The sequence below is a fragment of the Lepisma saccharinum genome, chromosome 15 (genome assembly GCF_977018435.1).
Source record: "Lepisma saccharinum chromosome 15, izLepSacc3.1, whole genome shotgun sequence".
In the NCBI taxonomy this organism is placed as follows: domain Eukaryota; kingdom Metazoa; phylum Arthropoda; class Insecta; order Zygentoma; family Lepismatidae; genus Lepisma; species Lepisma saccharinum.
In genome coordinates this window covers 20,537,126-20,545,565 of record NC_139243.1, presented here as the reverse complement: position 1 = coordinate 20,545,565, position 8,440 = coordinate 20,537,126, and positions in this window count along the sequence as shown.

Genomic DNA, 8,440 nt, shown 5'->3' with positions numbered 1-8,440 from the left:
ATCAAAAATAAATTATTATATATATATTAGTTAATTTAAGTTGCTATATTCCACCTCTTTAGATTAATAGTGATGAAGATGAACGAATTAAACATAAAACGAAAAAAAAAACATATCAGGCATGGAGCCAGGTGGAGGACTCGGGGGGTTGAAACCCCCCTCCCCGAAATCCTACAAATATCTAATTTAAAAAGTGTATAGTGGTAATTAATTTTACTTAATTAGCAGGATTAAACACCTTGCATAATACGTTGTAATAATCTGACATTCATTTTCAGGACTTCTAACCAAACTGTTTCAACTTTATGTGTCGGCTGCTAATAAGGGATGATCCCCATCCCGAAATAAAATTCTGGCTCTGGCCTGCAATGATTCAAACTTTTAAAACCTGTCATTTCGAGCTCATTCATAGGGAATTTCATTCTGAGCCAGGAACACAACAGAAGTTTGGCACGTGAAACTGATTGCGTGTAGTCGTTGGCTTCGTGCTTATTATTTATTTAGGTGTTAGTGTTTGTCGTGATAGCACTGTGTTAAAGGGTAATGGATGTGATACGAGATTTCCTGGTGAAACCTTTTGGAACAAGATCTTTTCAGGAGAAGTTGCAAATTGTTAATACAGGTAGGCCAGTGTCATTGCTTGAACTTATTTCTACACACAAAGACAAAAATCAGGAATATGTGAGGCATTTTCGCAAGCAAATTATGACAAAACACCATGGTCGACAGGAAGTAAAAGTGTTAATAAGCTTTGCTTTTTTGTTGGCTGTGCTTACTTTTCGGGGCTGAAAAGAATGTATGGACGCGTGGCGGATACTGTAATCTTTACAACGTTTGTGCCAAACATGAAAAATCCTAAAGTCACATAACTTCCTTTGTTAAGCTGCAATCTTTCGCACAGACACGTATTGACGTGCAACTGGACAAACAGCGTGCTTTGGATGTGGTACGGCACAAGTAATCGGGTCCTGGAGTAAGTTGAATTTTGCACTTAAATTAATATTGCGGGTGTTTATTTCACTAGTGCACATCTTTCATTTTATATTTCACAGGTTGTTTTTTTATAGCATTATAATACTGTCTTGTTTTATTATTTGAAATTCTACACGTATATTAAACTGCAATAACGAAAATTAATTGATCGTGGTCGTAGCAATAAGACAAACATTCCGACACAATATTCCTAAATCCAAAATGGATCCTGACATAAATTGCACGGAAACTTTTGGAGTTAGAGGATCAAGGGTCGGAGATTACCCACTCGTTAGAACCAGCATACACCACTGGATAAGCAAGGTCCTATTCTGGAACACTCCATGTCCCCACATACGACAGTGACTAGTACCACCTACACCGACCTTCTCAATAACCATTTGAGGCCAGCGAAGGGGGTTTCTGAGTGCAGGTGTTTTGCTTCAACATGATAACGCCCGTTCTCATTCTGCTCGTGCAATCATGAAAACCATCGATGACCTGCGCTTCAAGTGCCTACCAAATCCACCACACTCACCAGATTTGACACCATCTGATTTACATATCTTTGGTCCATTAAAGAAGCACCTTGGTTTCTCCCTCGTCTATTTTGCAAAATTATGTATTTACCCTACTTTTACATTGCTTTTCTGTAATCGTAACTCTGAGAATACATAGTTAATTTAGTACTATCTTCTCTTGCATCGCTTTTGGATAATCGCGGCAATGAAGATGTATGACGATAAGCAGTGTTTGAAATTGGGGTGCAGGAGGGCACTACCCATTTAAAACAACAACCAGCACCATTTATGTATCACCAGAGTGTATAGTATTCTCAGTGGTATCACCTAAACTGTCTCCTTCCACCAAGTTACTAACTAGTGTTGCCCACGAGACAAGATGAGATTTTAATCTGTCCAGTCTTGTCTCGTGCATAAAGGATATATGTTAACAATAGAAGCATCCCCAGCAGTCTCCTAAGGATTGCGCAAGCACCCCCACCTAACAATGAAAGAGCATTCACAAAGGGAAACAGCTTTCCCCCGTGGAAGGGGGGATAACACATCACGCTACTATGCCAGGGGTGCAGGCTTCGAATCTCTGCCTGTGCATGGATGTTTGTCCATTCACCAATTTCATCACTCGTCTCCATCTTTGCAAATTAGCCAAAAGTGGCACAAAAAGCGAAGTAAAATAAAGGAAATCTATCAGAGAGAGACAGTCTGCCCAAGTCGAGTGTCAAACCTGGTTTTCTTCTGTTTCCACCAGTATGACGGGGGCGATTTTTTAATTAAGCTTCTGGTTCCCTAAATCATCACATGAAATTGGATGACAGGCATCCCTATTTCATTTCAGTACATCTGATATCATGAGAACAGTCACACGATGGTCTTCTTGAAGTAAGTTCCTCACGTGTTCCAAATTTTCAGCAGTATGTGCTGTTGAAGGTTGGCCTGATCATGGATTGTCCTCTCGAAATCTCATGTGCCATTCAAACAGACAACCTCTCGATAATGCCTGGACACCATAGGTTTGCTGTATAATGTGTATCTTCTGCTCAAACTTTGTTTGTGTAAATTTAACTAAACGAGTCAACACCACAGTGCGTTGCTATATGCAGCCCTGCCCCCTGGGGTTGGTTACCCAGGACCAAGGACATATACGAGATGTGGCAAAAAAGTCTCCGTATTGATTCTCTTATTCATTTCAGGTCACATTGCTAACCAAGAGCTGGGTAGGACATTGACCTGTGGACTCTCCTCCGGTTCCGCACAAACTTTCAAGCACGTGTGTGGACCAGTCTGAATGTAGCCTTTGTTAGAAGCAGATCGTATACCTGAGCTCAGTTGGAATCCTGTTAAGTTCGGAAGTGGAATAACAGGTTAATATGAAATTTCTCACAAAACTTGGAAAATCCACTTACAATATGTCAGGGGCGGCACCAGGGGGTGCTTGCGTGCCCCTTAATTTTCTTCCGCAGCCCCTATGTTCAACTGAAAACACTACATTAATTAATAGTATTACATTAATATGTAATACTTCATTACTAGTGTTATCATATTGAGTGCCAAATGATAGGAACTGAAGTAAGACAGTTATTATTGTATGCAATAGGCAAGCACTGAAAGAGGTGCCGATACTTTTCTGTACTGGCGGCAGCCTCTGTAAAGACCAGCGGCTGTTTGTTTTCTTTCGTCAGCATTATGATTTTCTTCTTCTTTTGTTTCCTCAAGTGGTCTGTTCGTGGATTTTGATAATTGCCTATAGCTTAATGAGCGGTATGTTTTCTTTTTTGCATTGTTGATAAACTGTCCATTTTCTGCCTACTTGTTCTTACAGCTGCTTTTAAGGTATCAGCAGGTTGTGCTCGAGAAAATATTTAATGCAAGTTGTAACATGAAAGGTAGTTTCCTTTTTAATATGTTCCATGTTATTTGTCCCACATAACATGTCTAGTAAGCGTTATCATTTCAAGCTTTTTCAAAAAATGTTAAGGAGAGGCCCAATGTCCAAGAAGAAATTTTACAGTTCATTGTTGGGGAAAGTGCGGCAGAAGGGATTTTCAAGAGAATCCAGTTGCTGTGCTCTTCGTGTTTTGTCTTGTGGCAGACGGAAGGTGTGTACTATGTATTTTGTACCTCCATTGGTTACATTGAAAAGGTTCAAAAATTGTGTTTTCAAGGGCAGGATGATTTTATTTTGTATATCACTACATAGTTCAATAAGACTGCAACGTGTATGTGAATGTTTCCACTGTATGTATGACTACTTTCTTGGAGTAGAAGACTTAATACATATCATGGACGTCCAGGGGATGATGCATCCCTGGAAAATGAATGTCAATCTAAAGTTATATATTTCACACATACATTTTAATTTCAGTCAGTAATTTATGTTGACTAGTAGTAGTGGCGATTAGGGATGCAGTTGTCCCCCACGTTTTGCTATTTTTGTCCCCACACTATGCTAAACCTTATCTACAAAGGGAAAGTAAAACTGTTTTCATTAAACAGCAGCTCACATTGCTAAATAAAATGCACTGGCTTCATTGTAATGCAAGATAAAATGGAAACATTTCAGGTCGTTTTTAAAGCATGCATTGTGTTACCTAATGGTAAAAGGTTTTTGGTAGGGTTTGAATTTTTCCAATGAACTTTTTACCAAAAAATAATAATAATAATTTGCTATGCAGCAAGAGAGAACAATTTAAATAATCTTCCCTGTACCAGTTTGAGTTTTCGTTTTAAGTCCATTTCATGCACAGAAAAGCTAAATTGGACTGGACCTACAGTTTCAAGTGAGATCCGAACCACTTGTGCCTCCACCAGGTTATCTAACCTGGGACCGCTTCATTACAAGACAATTACATTGCCACTATGTCATCAGGGAAGCAATGCTTCCCTGTATATTAAAAGAAAAAAAATGTTGCCATTCGTAACATCCATTATGACATTATTTGAAGCTTTATCCTAGTTGACTGAAAACATGTTTATGGGAACACTTGTGTTTCATGAAGGGTTGTCCAAAAGTTAAACTCTTCTAAAATCTTGTTCACACAAATTCTTCAATATCTTACACATTTTTCACCCATTTCAAATATGGCAAATTTTAATTTCAACACACTTTCCGTTTAAGAACTAAACATACCATGAAAATTCAATACTCCTATGTTTTAGTAATAATAAAATGTATTATATTTAACAGTTGGGCTGAAAAGTTCATAGGCTGACTCATAGATGGCGTTACTAGAATTAAATCCATGTGATTTTTACTTAGTACTAACCTTCAAAAGATACGTGTATAAATTTCACAGCTGCCTGATAATTAGTTCGTGAGATATAGCATTGTGAGTGAAGCAGCTTTTGTTATTGTGAAAAAATGGATAAAAAAGAATTTCGTGTGTTAATAAAGCATTGCTTTTTGGCGAAAAAAAATACTGTTGAAGCCAAGGCTTGGCTTGATAAACATTATTCGGACTCTGCACCAGGAAAATCAACCGTTGAGAAGTGGTTTGCTAAATTTAAACGAGGCGAAATGAGCATCGAAGACGATGCACGCAGTGGACGCCCCAAAGAGGCTGTTACCGATGAAAACATCAAAAAAGTCCACAAAATAATTTTAAATGATCGTAAAGTGAAGTTGATCGAGATAGCTAAGACTTTAAAAATATCAAAGGAACGTGTTGGACATATTGTGCATGAATATTTGAACATGCGAAAGCTGTGTGCAAAATGGGTGCCGCGTGTGCTCACAATCGATCAAAAGCAACAACGTTTTGATGATTTGGAGCAATGTTTAGTGATATTCAACCGTAATAAACACAAATTTTTCCGTCGATATATTACAATGGATGAAACATGGCTCCATAACTACACTCCAGAGTCCAATCGACAGTCAGCCGAGTGGACTGCACGTGATGAACCGAATCCAAAGCGTGGAAAGATGCAACAGTCGGCTGGCAAGGTTATGGCATCAGTATTCTGGGATGCACATGGTATTATATTCACCGATTACCTCAAAAAGGGCCAGACCATCAACAGCGATTATTACATAGCGTTGTTGGAGCGTTTAAAGGATGAAATCATGAAAAAATGGCCCCATTTGAAGAAGAAAAAAGTGCTGTTTCATCAAGACAATGCACCGTGTCACAAATCAATGAAAACGATGGCAAAATTATATGAATTAGACTACGAATTGCTTCCCCATCCACCATATTCTCCAGATCTGGCCCCCAGTGACTTTTTCCTGTTTGCAGACCTTAAAAGAATGCTCGCTGGAAAGAAATTTAGCACTGATGAAGAGGTAATCGCCGAACCTGAGGCCTATTTTGAGGCTAAAGAGAAATCGTACTATAAAAATGGCATTGAAAAATTGTATGACCGCTATAATCATTGTATCGCCCTCAAAGGCAACTATATTGAATAATAAAATCGAATTTTATCAAAAAATGTTTTTTACTATGTTAGCCTACGAACTTTTCAGCCCAACTGTTACACATGTATAAAGTACACATTTTCCAAAATTTTTTTCCCCGTGCCTGCCAAAAAAAAAAAGCAACTATGGCTCATGTTATACATGGCATAATTCTGACAGTTACCAGAAAGCACGTGTAAATGGGAAGTTTCCCATGGTTTTTCACCTTATATCAGATTTTGCAACACCGTACAAACTTACACACACGACAGCTGTTTCATCAGAACGAGGTGTGGCAATAAAGTTTCAGGACTCATGCTGTAACTCTTATTGAAAAAATAGGACAATCGAAATATTGTACCCTTTAATGTAGTTCCCTCCCCGATCCCTACCACGAGGATCTCCAACTGTTAGAAGCTGTGTTGCAGGTCATTTTCTGATATGCTGTTCGAGTCACGTAGCTTTGGCTTTCACCACATTCACAAAAACGAACCAGGTTCCCTTTAGTGCAGACTTAGATTTTTGGAAAGAGAAGTCGCACAGGACTAGGTCAAGCAAGTATGGTGGATATTCCAACACTGGAATGTTGTGTTTTACAAAAAAATTCTTCACAGATAGCATGTGAATTGGCATGTTGTCCTGATGAAGAATGCACGAGCCATTCTTCCGCATGTCTGATCTCCTCCTCCTCCTCACCCATTCACAAAGGATGCCTACAACATTCTTGATACAACTGATTGACAGTCTGACCTTCAGGCACCCAATCATCGACCAATTTTAGCGACCTTCTCGATACTGACTTGAGTTTTCGAAGAGCAAAGGTGGCCTGATTGTGGATCATACCAGATGCCTTCTCTACCCTCTTTAAACTTCTAAAACTACTCGAAAACTGGTGTGCAAAATAAACACTGATCCCCATAAATTTAATTCAACTAATTGTAAGTTTCCGTGGCAGATTTCCCAAGTTTTGTGACATTAACACGTTGTTTCACTTTTGAACTTAACATGATTCCGACGGTGCTCAGATTCACAGTCCACTTCTAACAAATGCTACAGCCGGACTGCTCCACTCATGTGCGTAAAAGTTTGTGCGCAGGTAGAGGATAGTCCACAGGTCAGTATCCTACCCAGCTCTTTGTTATCGACGTGACCTGAAATGAATAAGATAATAAATCCGGAAACTTTATTGACACACCTCGTATTTGTAAAGTGAGAAAAAAATTTGTTACCAAGCAAAATGGTGTTTCTAGTAGAGATCAAGCGGTGGCATGGTTTTGGCAGAGATCAAGTGTGCAACTGTTGCACAGGACTCGAAAGTTCAGTTTTTGTTGAGTAACAATGGAAAATAATTATTTCAAAAATTGATTCCAACATTAAAACATGTCACGAACAGGTGGAGGTCAACTTACAAATGAAAACCCTACTACTTTAACAGTTGGACTGAAAAGTTCGTAGGCTAACATAGTAAAAAATATTTTTTGACAAAATTCGATTTTATTATTCAATATAGTTGCCTTCGAGGGCGATTCAACGATTATAGCAGTCATACAATTTTTCGATGCCATTTTTATAGTACGATTTCTCTTTAGCCTCAAAATAGGCCTCAGTTTCGGCGATTACCTCTTCATCAGTGCTAAATTTCTTTCCAGCAAGCATTCTTTTAAGGTCTGCAAACAGGAAAAAGTCACTGGGGGCCAGATCTGGTGGATGGGGAAGCAATTCGTAGTCTAATTCATATAATTTTGCCATCGTTTTCATTGATTTGTGACACGGTGCATTGTCTTGATGAAACAGCACTTTTTTCGTCTTCAAATGGGGCCATTTTTTCATGATTTCATCCTTTAAACGCTCCAACAACGCTATGTAATAATCGCTGTTGATGGTCTGGCCCTTTTTGAGGTAATCAATGAATATAATACCATGCGCATCCCAGAATACTGATGCCATAACCTTGCCAGCCGACTGTTGCATCTTTCCACGCTTTGGATTCGGTTCATCACGTGCAGTCCACTCGGCTGACTGTCGATTGGACTCTGGAGTGTAGTTATGGAGCCATGTTTCATCCATTGTAATATATCGACGGAAAGATTTGTGTTTATTACGGTTGAATATCGCTAAACATTGCTCCGAATCATCAAAACGTTGTTGCTTTTGATCGATTGTGAGCACACGCGGCACCCATTTTGCACACAGCTTTCGCATGTTCAAATATTCATGCACAATATGTCCAACACGTTCCTTTGATATTTTTAAAGTCTCAGCTATCTCGATCAACTTCACTTTACGATCATTTAAAATTATTTTGTGGACTTTTTTGATGTTTTCATCGGTAACAGCCTCTTTGGGGCGTCCACTGCGTGCATCGTCTTCGATGCTCATTTAGCCTCGTTTAAATTTAGCAAACCACTTCTCAACGGTTGATTTTCCTGGTGCAGAGTCCGAATAATGTTTATCAAGCCAAGCCTTGGCTTCAACAGTATTTTTTTTTCGCCAAAAAGCAATGCTTTATTAACACACGAAATTCTTTTTTATCCATTTTTTCACAATAACAAAA